We start from the raw sequence: 18,089 nt of genomic DNA, 5'->3' as shown, positions 1-18,089 counted from the left end.
AACTAGTACATGCTTATAATTGTACAAGAAACGACGCAACCGGATATTCCCCCTATGTCCTCATGTTTGGTCGAGAAGCAAGACTCCCAATTGATCTCTGTTTCTCTGTCTCATCTGAAGGCGAAGCAGAAAATTACCAGCAATATGTATCTAAGCTAAGATCAGACCTAAAAAGGGCCTACCAAGTAGCTTCAGATGCTGCAGACAAGAGCCACCAGAAGAACAAAAGACTTCATGATAAGAGAGTTCGAGATCAAATACTTGAAGAAGGAGATCGAGTTCTACTGAGAAATCTAGGAGTCATAGGAAAGAACAAACTGGGAAACAAATGGAGTTCCTTACCGTATGTGGTCGTCAGTAAGATGCCAAACTTACCTGTCTACCGTGTAAAACCTGAGAAAGGTAAGGGAATTGTCAAGACATTGCATAGAAATCATCTTCTGCCTATCGGATATCTGGTAAGAATGCCAAAAGAGACAGAAGAAAAGAAAGTACCTCAGAGACCAGTGACAAGGTCCCAGACTCTTCAACAAACTCCTCTCCATGAAGCAGGACCAGCTGATGTACTTGTGGAAGGAAGTTATGAAGAGGATGAGTTATCTTCAGATTGCGAGGATGTTGATGCATACATACCTCTAGAAACCATGGAAGAACTTCGAAGATTACCAGAGTCCCAGAATTTGAGATATGTTCTACAGGAAAGAAGAGTGTCTGTTCCTGTAGAGAGTGAATCAAAAAGTGACAACAGTGAGGGGAACATAATACACTTTGTTAAAGATTCTGAGTCGAAGAGGATGGGTGACACTCTGGAAAGAGAAAGATATGATGATGACACAACGCAAGAAGTTAACAGACCTAACACTCCAGTGGTAGAAGGGAATAACTTACCTTTTCCTGAAGAACCTGATGGTGAAAATAATCCCAATGGTCTGGAGCCTGCTAGAGAAATTAGGTCTAAAAGAGAAATAAAGCCCGTAGTAAAACTCAGTTATGATGAGTTAGGTAAATCTACAAACCGCCCAATATATACCATTACCCGTGGTATGCCGGTGCACTGCAGTTTTGTTTCAGAGGGTAGGAGAAGTAATTGTAACACTGTGTGGTGCCACCCTCTTGCTACTTGCTATAAATGCAGTAGAGTACCTGAGAGAAAAAGAATTAAACACCTGTAAAGTCACAAAAGTTTGATGAGGACCTCAAACATTTAGAAGGGGGAGGGTGTAGCCCGGTGAGCCTAAAGAAACTAAATTTGAAAGTAATGTTTATTTTACATTATAATGTGTATATTTTATTTAGTCTGTGCCTTTACAGTGTTTTCATCTGTATGTATATAGTTATATAATTATATATAATATTACTTAATGTTTAATATCTGATTTACGTACTGACGTATGACGCAATTGACGAGAGGAAGGGCGTGGCTGAAGGATAGGGAGAGGAAGGAGAAACGAGACGAGTCGGACGAGGAAAAAGATTGTGAAAGCTAAATATTAGGATTTTCACACGATAATCCAGTATATACAGACATAATCAGTCATTAATATTGTTGCTTTGCTGATAAGAACTTTATTTAGCAATTATTTGTGATATTCATCCTGGATTTCACTCCATGCGCTCGTGAGGTGATTCGCGCGAGCAACGAGCCCATCGCCTTTGGGAGGCGAACCAGATAGCGCTCCGGGTGACCGGAAAAGCCCGGAGTTCCTCTGGCAACGAGGGATAAGTCGTGACAACAGATAGCGCTCCGGGTGACCGGAAAAGCCCGGAGTTCCTCTGTTGCATCGCGGGAGAGTGGGACAGCCGCTCACGCGCGCTGTCATCGACATTGTCACATCGCGGGACACATCGCGTTCGGGAAACATCAGGCCTGCAACGTAGAGTGTGTGTGGTAATGAGAGCGTGAATGTGGGCCCATTTAAGTGAGTTTTGATTTGAATTACTGAGTAGTTCATTTAATACATATTTGAAGACTGTGTTATTGAGTTAAACAGTTATACATGTGAGGGTGTTTAACACTTGTGAGATAAGTGTTTGGTTTATTTTCTGAAATTGTAAATCCTTTAAACTTATTTAATTTGACATTTCATTTTATTCCAAAAGATTGTTTTGAATTTTCCTATTTTAATTTATTACATTTCTCATTCAAATACATAAAAAGACTCGTAAGACAAGCTGTTGATTCAATAGTCTTTATTGCTGCTGAAGGGGATGGAATACATGTGATTATTACACGAATACTTACCCAGGCCCCAGCTGTAATATAGTGGGTATCATTACTGGGGTTACATTAATGAAAAAACATTAGTTTCAGATTAATAGATATACCATTCTAGCCTGTATGCATGCATGAGGTAATTAGGATATTTGTATATTACTTTAATAATTGAAGTAGTCTTACATGCATTAATTAATGCTTTTTTTTCATGCATGAATTCCTGACGATTCATGTACCATAACTGTAGCTTTATCCAAAATGGATAGTAAAGACCTTTTTTTTTTTTTTTGTGAACAAAGTAAACATCATGATTCATGATGATGTACTCATCTTACTTAATGTTTTAATTAAGGTGTTGTTCATCCATGAAGTCATGAATGAAAAACTTTGTACTTAGTTCCTGATGATTCATGAGATAGTAATGCATGAAGTAATGCATAAGTCATGTGTGGATTAAAGTTTCAACACATGTGAAGTGTCACCTGTACTTTTGAAAAAGACAAAGAAACAATTGAATGAAGGACCGAGCACAATTTTAATTTATTTATTTATTTATTGTTGCAGTGTTCACTGTTGCACTTTATTTTACGGAACATATCGCTGAGTAATAGTCTATAATGTTAATGTTATTCGGAAGTATATACATGTATTTAAGTTGTGCACTAGTGAGTTAATGCAAACTGGGGTACACATTGATATGGTATGTAGATACACATGAAGTACACTTAAGTACAATACTGATACTTATTGCAGAATTTGGTGGGAAGTTCAATTCCACAGAAGTTTAATTCCATTTATCATAACATTAACCACACTCAATAATCTCATGTTTCTTTTGAGGTCATTCTCTCTGAGGGCGGAGGCAGGGTGGTATACCTTTAGTATAAAAGCACCAGATACTTTGTTTCACTTACTAAAGCAAAGGTAAGTCAGTTTCACTTAACTTTTTTAAAATCGTTTTCAGATATCCTTCCATTTCCATTTTGTATTTTCCGAGACATGTTTTAAACCAAACAAAACTGTTCTGCTTTCAGTACATTGTATAAGAACTCATTACACACATTTTTGTGTAAACCTACTAAGGATGGCTGATAGCAAAAGCAAGTATCATCTTATTTTATCAAACAGAAAATAATACCAGCCATCAATGTGATCTTTTCAGCCTTTAAAAAATATGCAATGTTTTTTTCACCAGTGGCTGTGTCCCAGTGGAGCCCAACCTTTGTACAAGACCTTCTCCCTGCTGCCGAAAAGACAGCGCTTCTCTACCATCTCTCTTACCTGAGCCTGGCCAACTTCCCCAACCTGGAGAGAATCATCAGGAGTCGCGCTGTGGAAACTCAGCTTCTGTTTGGATCCTCTGATGCAACTATGTTGAAAGTACCGTTTCAGACTTTCTCTTGACTTCAGTATTTTCATCTCTGTGAAATTTGTGTCAATTCACCAAACATAAGGGGTCTGTTAGCTGGAGATTAAATTTAGCTAAGTTAGTTATTAGAGTCTCTCCCTTAACTGGAAATAAATACATAATGTGTTTAAATATCATAATGTGAAAAATGTTCAGGTTTTTTTAGGTTTTAGATTTTAGGTAAAATCTTTTATAACCTAAGAGTTTGTACACATCAACTTGGTTTGATATGCTTCTTATAAAGTTTAAATGCATATCTTGAATTTTTATCAATTTTGAACTTAAATTATAATAACAACAGTTAATGCAGAAGCATTATGAGCAGCATTTCAGAAAGATTTACAGGACAAATACAAGCAATAAGAGTTCTGATTGTTTTGTTTTTAAGTCTAAGATACTTGATCTTATGTCTCTTTCTTCTCACAGTGTATTTTGACCAGTGAGAACCTGGTTCAGTCGCTGTTTCCCATGTTGGCTGAAGCTGTGGTGAAAAATAAGCCGGTTTTGGCAGTCAAATTCCTAGGGAAAGCACGAGTCTGGATCAAAGACATTATCACTGATGTGGACAGGATGGTGGAAAAGTAAGAACGTTTTCCTCATGACAAAAATACCTTGAGCAGTTGAATTGTTCTTCTACATGCATCTGCTAAAATCAGGCAAAAGTATGAACATGTTTTAAGCTAAACTTTTAAGCTAGTTACACCAGCCCATTGTTATAAAATGCTAATTTCACTGCAACATTTCTTCAACATTGTATAGGTATAATTTACTCAACAAAGATGTAGCATCGTCCACCAGTGATGTTGTCATGGAAAAAATAGATACAGATAAAAAGATTACTAAACAAGACCAAGAGTTGAAGCAAACTGAAAAAAGCCTGAATGATCTGAAATCTGAACTCCAAAAAACCACACAAGAGCTCGATGAAACTGAGAAAAAGATAAACAGCAAAATCCAAGAGATTCAAGTATTTGCCAGATCCATAACCAAAACAAGAAGAGGCCTCGGCATCTTCGCTGCAATCGTTCCATTCATCGGGCTAATTGTTAAAAGCTTCTATAATGCTGTGCGTGATCCTCAAAATGTTGCACGTATGAAGGCTCTTGAAGCTGAACTGAATCGCCTCATCGCTGAAAAGACTGCTCTGAAACAGAAGGAGTGGCAGGTCCAACTAAAGATCATTGATGGGCAGATGAAGGTTGCCAAAGCCAGTTTTGAACGGAGTGAGTCTGTTTTTTTCATGTTTATAGTATACCAATATGACAAGTCATGCTTAAGACTGTGCCAAGATTCAAGTCTAGTTTAAGACAGGGAGCAAACGTGTGGCTTGTTGAAACCTTTATTTCCCCTCTGCAGATTCCATACCCGACCCCATCCATCTAAAGGATGTTCAGAGTAGCTTGACAAAAATTCAGGCAATTCTGATTCAGCTCAGAAACTTCTGGGAGAGTGTTGGTCACATGCTGGACTTCCTGGAACAGAAGACCTTTGTTGGAGAAGATCTTGTTGAAGACCTTACCGACCTAAAAGAGGAATTTCTAGCATCAATCAAAACAGCTAAAGAGGTAAAAGTGACTTTACATGATTCAAAAAATTTTCAGTAAGATATTCTAAAATGTTTGATTTATTTTCTTTAATTTATTTATTATTTCTCTTTATTTGTACCCGAAGGGAAGGCTTGAGGGTTCCCTCATTTTGTCCAGCCATTACTAAGGATTCATCTAAAAGTCTAACGTGACTTGTAAATGCTTTAATTCCACAGGCTTGGAGCAGTTTTGGTGAAGGCTGTAAAAAAGCATCTGTCATCTTTAAGCTCCAAACCAGAGATGCCTACAGGTTTCTGGAGGTTAGTCCTTCCTCTCTCTCCAAGGAGGAGTGGCAAAAGGCGTACGAAAGCGTAAAGAAACAACTGGAGAAAATAGACCCACCACCAAGTGTGACATCCTCTGCTACACCTGCCATTTCTTAATGATCTACAGAGCGTGACACGCACAAGTGCATTTGTCTTATGACGCTGGTAACCTGGGATGATGATGTTCAGCCTTTTTAAATACTGTACTTGTAAACTGCAGAGTTCTGTATTACCTTCTACTTAACGCCTAAAACACTCTTTATATACACTCCTCTCCATATGTGTCATCTCTTTATGAGCTCTTGCAAAAAGACTCTTGTTGAATGGATAGAGAAAGAGTTAACAATGGATCAATAAAGTTTTATTACATCATTATTGACTTTTTGTTTTAAATAATCTTAAATGTCTTATTTTTATGTGTGAAGTCATAGATTTAAGTTTCAGCAGCAAATATTTTGTCATATCAAACTACTTTTGATGTCACTGGATACACAAATATTGTCACATTACAAAATATATTCTTTATTTTTTTTTTACTTTATTTTTATTGGGAAAAGCAAAACAATACAATACTTCCAATCACAGATACAGTTTATCCTTTTTTCCCCTTTTTCCCTTTTTTCCTCCCACTTTAAACATACATGAATATGTACATGGACACATATACACGCATATAAAACACATACATTATATATATATATATATATATATATATATATATACACATATACACACATATACATATATATATACATATATACCTGTACATACATACACACACATATACACATATATATACATACATACACGCGCATACACATACACATACACATATACATACATACATACATACACATAAAAATATGAATAATCAAAAACAAAACAAAAACACTCTGATAAAGATGTAGGAGAAAATAATTACAATGGATCACAGAGTACCATGTAATAAACGATGAACAACCCCCCACCCACTCAGCACACCACGACCAACACACATATTACTGGTTATTTATGCAATACAAACGGTACCAAAAAAAAAAAGGCACACATTCAGTTGGGTAGTACCACTAAATCAGTGAAATAGGAAATAAAAGGTTGCCATTTATGGAAAAATTTGACTGTAAATCCTCTCAACGTGTATTTAATTTTCTCAAGTTTTAAAAAATACATGACGTCTCTGAGCCATCGGGAGATAGAAGGATATTTAGCAGACTTCCAGTGTAACAATAAAGAGCGTCTTGCTAGTAAGGATGTAAAAGCTATGATGTCCTCTTGTGTAGGGTTAAGTGCAAGTGAGGGGTCAGGAATTCCAAATATAGCAATCAGAGGACAAGGTTGGAGATTTACCCCAAGAACAGAGGACATAATATTAAAATAACCCAGCCAGAAATCTTTCAAATCAGGACAAAAAAAAAACATGTGGCTAAGATGACAAGGTGAGCCATGACATTTATTGCATTTGTCTTCCACATCCGGATATATTTCAGAAACTTAGAGAAATGTACCCTATGTAAGACCTTAAATTGAATAAGTCCAAGACGAGCACAAGTCGTGGTAGAACATATCCTCTCTATGGCCTGTTCCCAGGACTGCTCCTGTATTTGTATTCCCAGTTCCCTTTCCCATGAACACTTAAGTTTGTCATTTGAATCATCGCTAAAAGCTAAGATAATATCATATAGCTTGGAAATGATTCCTCTGTTATGAGGGACAAATGAAAGCATGGTTTCCCAGCAATGCTCTGGAGGTAAAGAGGGGAAATTAGGGAAACACTTAGCCACAAAATTGCGAGTTTGAAAATAGCGAAACAGATGACTAACAGGGAGTTCATAGCGAGATGACAAATTGGTAAAACTGTCAAAGACACCGTCTACATATAAATCTCTAAATTGTGTAAATCCCTTGTCATACCACAGTGAAAATGTCGAATCCGAAAGTGGTGGAGGGAATAAGTGGTTGTAAATGATAGGACCCAAGGAAGAACCATCTACAAATTTAAAGTGTCGTCTAAATTGATAACAAATTTTGAGCGTATTAAGAACCACTTGATTATCGGTATATAGAGAAGATTTTGTGGGTAAAGAGGTATAAAGTAAAGCAGGTACAGAAGATCCCCTACAGGATGATAGTTCCAATTTACACCAAGAGGATCCAGGGGATTTTAACCAGTAGCAAAGTTTATGAATGTGAGCCGCCCAATAGACCCCTTCACGGTCGACGTCACTGGAAAATTCTAAGTACGCAGTGCGCATGTCGGGGTCAGAAAGTTCATTCCATCCCATTGAATTGTGTGTTAACCAGAGAATTTCTCGTCAAGAAAAAATGCCTACTTAAAAGTGATAGATCCTGGGAGGGCGTGGCGCGTGGGCAAATAAACTGATGTGGATTTTAAATTATTTGATCAACTTGAAATACAGGAATATTTTTGTAGACGTGTTCCTAAAAATATGAATATATTTTTACGTTTGCATGTGATTGTTTTTAACCCGTGTTTAGACCATAGATCCGTGTTTCCCCCGTGTCCGACCCGACACAGTTGGATATTTTTCACCCGTTTGAGCAAAATTTGCGGGTCACCCGTCCGAACACGTGCAGGACTCTAATCAGGCAGACAATCGCCATCAGCTAAAACAAGTTTATTATGGTTCTGTTCCCGTTCCAGTGATGGCAAAGACAGTGCATACCCTTGACACAATATGCCGGTCTATTAGCTGCACCATTTTTCTTACCCCATGCTGCGCGCGCACCCAACCTAGGCGTTCGATGTTTACAAACATTGAAGGGGTCTATAGTAATAAAAAAAATGAGGTAATGCTAGTCCTCCACTAAGTCTGCATCTCTGCAGTAGAGTTTTACGAATCCTAGGTGGTTTTCCACCCCAAATAAAAGAACAAATTATCTTATCAAGTGAGTCAAAAAAATGTTTTGGCAGAAAAAGAGGAACTGACTGGAATAAAAATAGAAATTTTGGTAAAATATTCATTTTAACAACATTGATCTTGCCGATTAATGAAAGGGGGAGGTTACCCCATCTTTGAATATTGGATGTAATCTTAGCGATAAGGGGAGTGAAATTCGCAGAAGCAAGGCTAGACAAAGAACGAGTCACGTTGACACCGAGGTATTTGAACCATGATGGACTAAATCGAAAAGGCAAATCTGACTGTTGCATATGACATGCTGCAGTATTAAAGTCCAACTGAAATCAAAATGGACCCTATTTACTTTGTTAGCGCATATTACTAGTCTTGTGGTGAACAATTAATCCGTGCAAGTTAAAACACGGAAAAAAATGTTTTGGCTTCGTAATCTTTAATCAAAATCTGAAAATGCCCCTCCTCTCTGCATTGGAGGACCTTCCCTGATGACGTATGCTTGACGGCTTGGGTTGAGAAACGCTTAACCACTCCCCTCAAACCGTTAGTCTGTAATGAGCGAGAGATGGAGAGGAGGAGCACTAGAGTAAAACCCTGCCCTCTGTTCAATATTCCTTTTCACTGGGAAATACGTCACAGCACTGGAGAAAAGTCGTTTGCAACTTCCGGTTCACGCGGACTTTAAAGGTGAACTAAGTAACTTTTTTACCTTAACTGAACAGCTTCGGAGTCATTGGAATGGTTATAATACTTATTTCGGGTTGAATGGTGGTCGTTTCACACCCCCCTGGTGCCCGTGAGCGGAAAATACGCACTTGCAACTTTGGGGCGGCGGGCCGCTGGCCGCCGCGTCAGGAAGTCTCGCGTGATATCAGGTCTCGCGATGTAAACAACTGCTTTACGGCTAAAAGAAATCTGCTGAAATGCTGTCATTATTGCGCTCCCTCACGCTGTCCGAACCTGAATGAAGAAGACGTTTAAAAGAATGTCCCATCTGCTTTGATGTCGTTGATCTACTAGCCTCTGGTGTCTGAGAATCACCAACGAGTTTTTACAACAGTGTTGTCAAATATCTATTCCGAAGCTGTGGGGGAGCTCTAGAGAGAAACCTGCGAGCAAAAAGCGAGAATACAGCGTAGAAATCCCGAAGCTACTGAGTGCTGCTTTAATGGGAAAACACTCACTTTTCTCCAAATTTAATTTATAACCTGAAAAAGAGCTGAAGTTCTCCAGAATACTTAAAACAGCAGGGATAGAGAGTGAAGGATCAGATATATACAATAACAAATCATCCGCATACAATGATAGTTTATATTCAGTTCTATTACTGGTGATTCCTTTGAATAAAGGGGAAGATCTTAATGTAATTGACAGAGGCTCGATAGCGATAGCGATAGCAAAGAGCAAAGGTGATAAAGGACACCCTTGGCGAGTTCCACGTCCAAGGGTAAAACAATCAGAATAAACATCATTAGTATGAACACTGGCCTTAGGAGATGAATAAAGGAGGCGAATCCAAGAAATAAAAATTTCACCAAATCCAAAAAAATTTAAAACTGCAAACAAGTACTCCCACTCTACCCTATTGAATGCCTTTTCGGCGTCCAAAGAAATCACAAGCTCAGGAAGTTCAGCCGAGTGTTTTGAGTAAATTATATTGAAAAGTGAACGGGTATTAAAAAACAATTGACGTCCCTTTATAAAACCATTTTGCTCTTCGGATATAATATGAGGAAGCACATTCTCTAAGCGGGATGCAATTACTTTAGCCAATACCTTGATGTCAGCATTAAGCAAAGACAATGATCTGTAAGATCCACAGGAGGTTGAATCTTTGTCCTTTTTGAGAAGGAGAGCAATAGTGGCTTGTGTCATGGTTGGTGGTAAAGAACCACTTTCCAGGGATTCATTGAATACGGATAAAAGTAATGGTGCCAATTTGCCAATAAAAAAAAAAAAATTCAATCGGAAACCCGTCGGGACCTGGGGCTTTATTAGATTGCATGACATTAATTGCATTTAATACTTCTTCAAGAGAGAGTGGAGAGTCCATTTGCGTGGCAGTAATAGAATCAATGACAGGGTTCGAAAGATTCTGAAAAAAATGTATTCATTTTAGTGTTATCTGTAGGAAATTCAGATTTATATAATAAAGAGTAAAATGATTTAAAAGTAGCATTCATTTCTAAGGGGTCTGCAGTAATAGTGTCATTAGTGTTTTTAATAGTAGGTATCAAACGGGAAGTGGCCTGTCGTCGTAACTGATGTGCCAGTAAACGACTTGCCTTATCACCATGTTCGTAGTATGAGCCACGGCTGCGTAGTAGCAAGCGCTCTGCCTCTTTAGTTGAAATAAGATCAAATTCTGCTTGCAAATCGAGACGCTGCTTAAGCAGTTCTGGAGAAGGGTTCAGTGCATATCTCTGATCAAGGTTACCAATCACAGATGTAAGTGCATTAACATTAATCTTTTTATTAGAAAGAGCAGAGTAAGAAATAATTTGACCTCTCAGGTAACATTTAAGTGTCTCCCACAGCAATGAATACGAAGAGGAGTCATTGTGATTGAAAGACAAGACCTCATCAATAGAGTTTGAAATGAGTTCACAGAATTCTTTGTCTGCCAAAAGGAGAGAGTTAAATCTCCAGAGTGGTGGGCTAGGTTTATAATTAGAAAGTTGAATATCTAATAATAAAGGTGAATGGTCAGATATTACAATACCTAAATAGTCAGAAGAATTAACACATGAATTAAGTGTACTATCAATAAAAAAGTAATCAATCCTAGAATATGAATGGTGCACCTGGGAAAAGAAAGAGAATTTTTTAATAGAGGGGTTACGGGATCTCCATGGATCAATAAGACTATTCTGTTCCATAAAATCAGAGAATGCTTTAGACATAGCAGATCGAGTCAAGCTTAATAGTAGGCAGAGCATCCCCGAGTGTATCCTGGAGTTCCTTTTTAAAAATATCAGCAATATCTTTCCTCACCGAGGCCAACAACTCGAGCTTGAGTGCAGCGATGTCAAGGTTAGCATGCGCCGAGGCGCCCTCGACCTCTGAAGCAACAGATGACCCACTCGAGGGTGTGGTCGCAATTTGAGGACTAGGCCGCAGTTGTGTCTGAATAGTTTTGCGAGTTTTAGAGTTCTTTTCAGCCATCTTACGCAGTCCAGAGTTAGACTTCCAAACAAAAAAATTCAGCGGAGTAAGACTATACTAAATATGTGTCAAAAAAGCACAAAAGAATTACAATACTAATCAAAATCGGCAGGAGATTACAAACTCACGTCTTACTCCATTAGACCTCAGCAGCGCCCCCACAAAATATATTCTTGATTCATTCTGATAATAATTAAGCTCAAATATGCAGATGATTTTAACACAGTTTACCAGAACAATAATGGATGACTATAGCACAACTCGTGTTCTGTGTAACCTTGCTGGTATTAAAATAATTCTCAGTCATTAGATATTAAGATAGAAAAGCTGTGTAATCATTTCATGGTAACACTTTATTTAACAGTGTTGTAATACACAATATAAGAACCTGCAACTAAATGCACTTAAAATGTCACATAAAGGTATAGAACAGCCTGTACTTACCAATTATAATTATGAACATACATCTTTGCTGCTCACATGGGTTCTGTATGAAAGTATGCCTCTTTAAGATACACAAGTGTTTAAGTTGAAAATATCAACACAATGGCTTACAATGTACAATCTTACCATTTTTAGGCAATCTAATAACCAACCAAGTTCTGGAATAAGTATAAGTATTGTACCAAAGTGTGTAAAGGCCACTCATCGGCCCAACGACTCAATCCAATGGTGTGGGCGAAGGTATAATGCGTGTGTCTTTTTAGCGCTCCAGTGAAGTTGGGTCAATTCATGTACCCCAGGGTGTAACACCTGGTTTCGGGGGAGAGGGGAGAATTATCAGATATCTTAAAGAGACATCACCCAAAGAGGAGAACAGAACTCTCCTAAGTTTTCAATCTAAGAGTATAATCTACCTACGGTAATAGATAGATAATCTTACCGTATCTATCTACGGTAAGAGTATAATCTACCAGTTAGCTCCGCTGGTATCTAAGCGTATGGGGTTTATTGTTGTGATTGGTCGTAGTGTTATCCAATTGCGTGCAGTGAGATTTTCAAATGCATGCTTGGTGCCGCCCCTCAAGCTGGCCGATTTTCATTAGTCGACGCCAGACCATTAATCTTTTAGATTTAGGTCTGAATTTCCAGGCTAGCGAGATTCCAGGGTGGCGTTGTCTCTAGTTGTCCATCTTTAATCCCTCCATGTTTCGCCACATTTTCACAGTCTCTTTAACCCATTGACGAGTTTTTCCTGTTTATGACATATCTGTCATTGGGTCTGATGCAGAAGGATCTGGATTCAGAATCCACCAATCAACTGTAAGCCGCATTATCAACACATGGGCTTTTCAGTATTACTCTGACTGACACACAAGTGATTTTGGATTGTACTGAACTGCGTTGCCAAACACCAAACTCTTTTCTCCTTCAGAGTGAGGTATTCTCTACCTACAAATCTCACTGCACTTTCAAAGGGTTGATTGGGATGCTGTAACCTTTGTGTCATCTCTCTATGAAGGCGCCATCAGTGATAGAGAGATTCTAAAGCAGTCTGGTATTGTGTCTCTTCTAAAGACAAACAATGGCTGTAATGGTGGATAAGGGTTTCCTCGTGGAAGACTGTGTGCCTGCAAAGTCCACGTACCTACCTTCCCGTCAAAGAGAGCACAACTGTCTGGGCCAGAGGTCAGGAAAACACAGTCTATTGCAAGACTCAGAGTCCATGTTGAGCGACTCATTCAACGGGTGAAGGAGCACAAGATATTTACTACAGTAATCCCTCTTTCACTCACAGGAAGCATCAATCAACTTTACACAGTAGCCTCTCGTTTGGTTAACTACCAAAACGGGCCCTAAGTTAAAGCCTGGGCAAGCAAGTGCTAATGCTGAAGAAGCAGAATTAGACAGGCAGAAATGGAACGGAATATTGTTACGTGCGCAGAGGATGTGTGTTCTGTTGTTTTTTTATTTTACTTTCACTTTCTCCGCTATCACCTCTTAGGGCGGTGCTGTTGGCTGTCAATCATCATTTCGACGGTTACACCTGAATGGGCGTCACTGTTATAAAAGTGACGCAGACCGGATGCGGGGAAGAGAGAAGGAGGGAGTTGATTCGTTTTGTTTTGCCACACGGGTTGTTGGCGTGTTTTGTTTTTGTTTTCTGATTCTTTGTTTCATTTTTTTTTATTTTTTTTTATTAACAGTTTGTTTTCTCTCAGTGGTTTGTTGTTTTCGAAACAAGTAAAAACTTTAAGTCTTTATGTTTTCTTTATATTGGTTTACAGCCGACCAGGGAGTAGTGACCAGGGAAGCATGTCACGTGACTTCCATTTTTTGCAACATCTCTAGGGAAACACGTTGTTAAAACATTAGGTAAGGAGCGGGTGCCACTATTGTATGTTTTGAGTTTTCTTAAGTAGTATAGTTTAGGTAGGGCGTGTTGAATGGCGAAGACTTTTTTGTTGTTATTGTATCTTTTCTTTTTGAATTAGTAGCTTTTTGGGAAGGGGAGATAGTTGTGGGTTTTGTTTTCTTTCTTTCTTTGATTTAGCCCTGCTCAGGTTCCTATTCCCTGTGTACGGTATTTCTGTTAGTCTCTCTCTCTTTGAGTTCTCTATTGTAAGTAAATGTATTATTTTTCTTCAATTTAAACTCCCTTTGTTCCTTATGGAATTATATTTGCTTCAAAAAAACTGAACGTAACTTTATAAAACTGAACGTAACTTTTTCAGAAACTATAAAAAATATGCCACTACAAAAGAAGAAAAACACAATGAAAATGAAAAAAATGAACTCAGTCGCACAAATATAACAGGCTCTTCAAATATGCTTCATTCTTTGTTAATGTTTTTCAAAGATTCGTTTTCGCTAATCGTGGATTCTGAACGCATTGCCACAGATTTCTCTTACGCTTCGCAGTTTTTCGTTTGGTGTTTTGACACAAACCTCTTGTGTGACGACACATTGATGTCCTAAGACACGAAACGATTGGTTTGTGAGGTCGTAACACGCTCTGGTGCCGGAAGTGATCTCTCGCACTCATTGATGTATACGCGCGAGAGATCACTTCTGTCATCAGAGCGCGTTTTCAGACCTCACACACTGGATGCTCAAAGCAGTTGGACATAGTGGTGTATTAGAGGTAAAAAAATTATATTAATTGTTCAGTTTCTCGCACAAACCAATCGTTTCGTGTCTTCAATGTGTCGTCACGAGCCGCAGGGTTTAATTTGGATTTGTTTGTGCATGGTTTTTTTTACTCTTATAGATGAAGTTCCCATTGCCGTGCATTATACGACTGACAGACTGGATCGGTTGTTAAAAATCATCATTTGTGTACTACTGAAGAAACAAAGTCACCTATATCTGATGCCCTGTGGGTAAGCAGATAAACATCACATTTTCGTTTTTGGGTGAACTATCCCTTTAAATCTATTTTCCAAACAATCCAAGTAATAATTTAATTATTAGATTGTAAAACCATGTTTGTTTCTGTTCTATAAAGGGCAATTGCAATGCATGCCGCTGCTCGAAGAACTCTTATGCTTCAGCAGCTCCGTGAGGGCTAACCACCAGGACACCACACCCCGTAACCAACCTGCCACACATTTCTACATCCAACTCCAAATAACCGATGTACGGGATCTCCAGCCCATTAGCCGCTCGAAGCTGCAACCACTGACAGTCCTGTAAACGGTCCCACCCCCAAGGCTCAAAATGTTGACGGAAACAACTTTCTACAATAGTCGACACCATTGACCCGGTGTCCACTAAACAGGGTACTAACACTCCTCCTATAGAGACAGTCAAATGTGGACACGAAGAGATCAAGCGAGAGAACGGGCCACGTGTGTCTGTGGAACGGGAGTCAACTACTTCCCCACCAAGGTCGTGACTCTGCGACCTGGCAGGAGCTAGTTTTCCGCCGGCCTAGGAGAACGCGATTGTCCATGTGTAATAGTAGAGGGACCGGCTACAGGCTGGGGAGGGCGTGGGGGAGCCCCATCACACTCCCGAGCATAATGACCCGGACGCTGACACCGCCTACATATTAACCCTCTCTAAAAGAGCCATAAGCGCAAGGGAGAATTCTAACAGTGTCTCACCTTCCTGTTGCTTCCTTGAAAAGAAAGCCTCTTGCAACGCGACGTACGACTGCGAACACCCATAAAGCTCTTGCAACGCTTTAATAATTTTATTAGGATCTTCGCGCTCTGCCTCAGGACGATATCGAATCTCCTCTCGGGCCTCCCCCTCCAGGTGGTCAAATACAAAGAAAGCTTGTTCGGCGATCCCCATATACCGCGCTCTCATGCACGCCCGTGCCTCTTCGACCCATTCATCGATACTTATACCGGATTTACCGCTAAATTTTGGGCACCGACGCTCTCGAGGCACAAAAACCAATCGTTCCGGTGCACTAGCACCAGAAGGTTGGGGCACTATAGGTGGAGCAGTAGAGGCACCAGGCAAGGTTTCACCATCCCCGGAAACACCAGCTACAGCCACCTGTAGCTGCTGCATCCTGGCATTATCAGCCCTTAACTGAGCTACCAACTCCCGTAATTCTTCCTCCATTTCGAACGAAATTAAGTAAACTTACCACCCCGGAGAAGGAGCCACCTGCCCTTACACCAAGTTGCTGTTCTGTTTCCCAAAAAATAAAAAAAAATAAAAAATAAAAACCATAAAGACAATACAAACACACCGAAATCCTATTGTCTCTGACCCAATCTGGTGATAACCCTGCCGACTACGCCAAGATGTAGCGAAGCGCTAGTGAGAGGGCAACTCTATTATATGTGGAGTTGGGCAGAGCAACAAATTATACACACCCTCAATTTTAGATTATTATTTCCGACTATGCCACCTGAGGAATTTCACCCCAAGAATTTAACACAACCTCTAAACTACTGGCACACACAGGTTCTAATCACTGTTGGAATCAGAGACATAGGTAATGAAAAAGATTTTATTAATTATTAAAAGACATAATAGTTATAAAAGGCATTGACCAGCAATCACTCTCATCTATTTGTTTAATTCTATCGTTGGCAGCAGAGGAACCTGGGCTTACCCACAGGGGCAGTCTCAAGATATCACCCTTATGAAAATTACTCTATTCACAGTGCACACACACACACACACACACACTAAATGACTCAAGTCAGAGAAGACCACGACACACAGTGAGGACGCCACCACCTAATTGGTCACTCATCTGCCCCCGGGTGCCCAGGCCCTGCCAACAAACAAAAGAAAAAAGACATTATCAAACAGTGATATGCAAAAACAAAATGATATAACAATATGATAAATAACTTAATAGAATTCCTGGAAGGAACCCACTACTTGGTCCCGACCCGGTCGTCACAAATCAAGACAAAAAATAACAAAAGACAAAGTAGAAACTAAAAAAAAAAACACTATAAACAAATGATTACATAAATTCAACAGTATAGTTCGACCATAATAATGGTTCAAAGAAAGCCATACCTAAATTCGCTAATACAATAATTGAATCAAAATAAACATACAAATTAAAAAAATAAATCAATTAAAGAAATAAACAAAAGAAGACAAACAAAAGAACCTCAAAGCATATCACTGAGAACAGAATTCACTGGAAACAGTGCACTGGAACAGTTCACTCGAGACAGTTCACTCGAGACAGAACACTCGAGACAGAACACTCGAGACAGAACACTCGAGACGGTTCACTCGAGTCAGTTCACTCGAGACAGAACACTCGAGACAGAACACTCGAGACGGTTCACTCGAGTCAGTTCACTCGAGACAGTTCACTCGAGACAGAACACTCGAGACAGAACACTCGAAACAGAACAGCAGCCGATGAGACACAGAGCAAACAGCACTTTACGATGAAGCACAGGGATAATTCTCATGCAGAACAACACATTTGACACTGCACTCCAGCAAATAGCAGGGCGCGTGGATGACGTCACGGCCCCGGATAGTGACGCACCCTAAGGAACCGGTAACCCATGCTCTTATGCGCACCGGATGCCAGGCCATTGGCCAAACCTTAAATCATGACAAGTAGGAGGGGTCATAACCCTTCCTGCTACATATATATATATATAGCCCAGTTTCTCAGACAAGACTTAAACCTAACCTAAAATGCATGTTTGACCTCCAGTAATGGTCTAATGGCCCCTTTATTAACTCTACTTAAAAGTTCTAAAGGCCTGCTGGCTTAATCTAAGCCTTATCTGTGAAACCAAGCATTTAAAGGGGTACTTCACCCAAAAATAAAAATGTACTTACCACTTACATACCCTCCATTTGTTCCAAACCTATATGAGTTCTCAAGGAAGGTACTGTTTGTCAAGCTGGCCCCTTTATTATGTTCATTATAATGAACAGAAGATTGAAAGAACACACCCTGCCTGTCAGAGCCTGCTATTCCAACATATCAGATGAAGAATACCTAAAGTCAATGGCTACCATCAACTGTCTGTTTACCCAAAATATCTTCTTTTGCATTCAGCAGAAGAGAGAAACTTATATAGGTTTGGAACAAGTGGAGGGTGAGAAAATAATGACAGTTTTCATTTTTGGGGGAAATATTTTCAAAGTTTCAAAACAGAACAAAGTCAGAGCTTGACA

The sequence above is a fragment of the Rutilus rutilus genome, assembly GCF_951802725.1.
Source record: "Rutilus rutilus genome assembly, chromosome: 4".
Classification (NCBI taxonomy): domain Eukaryota; kingdom Metazoa; phylum Chordata; class Actinopteri; order Cypriniformes; family Leuciscidae; genus Rutilus; species Rutilus rutilus.
Note: the sequence above shows the minus strand (reverse complement) of the source record.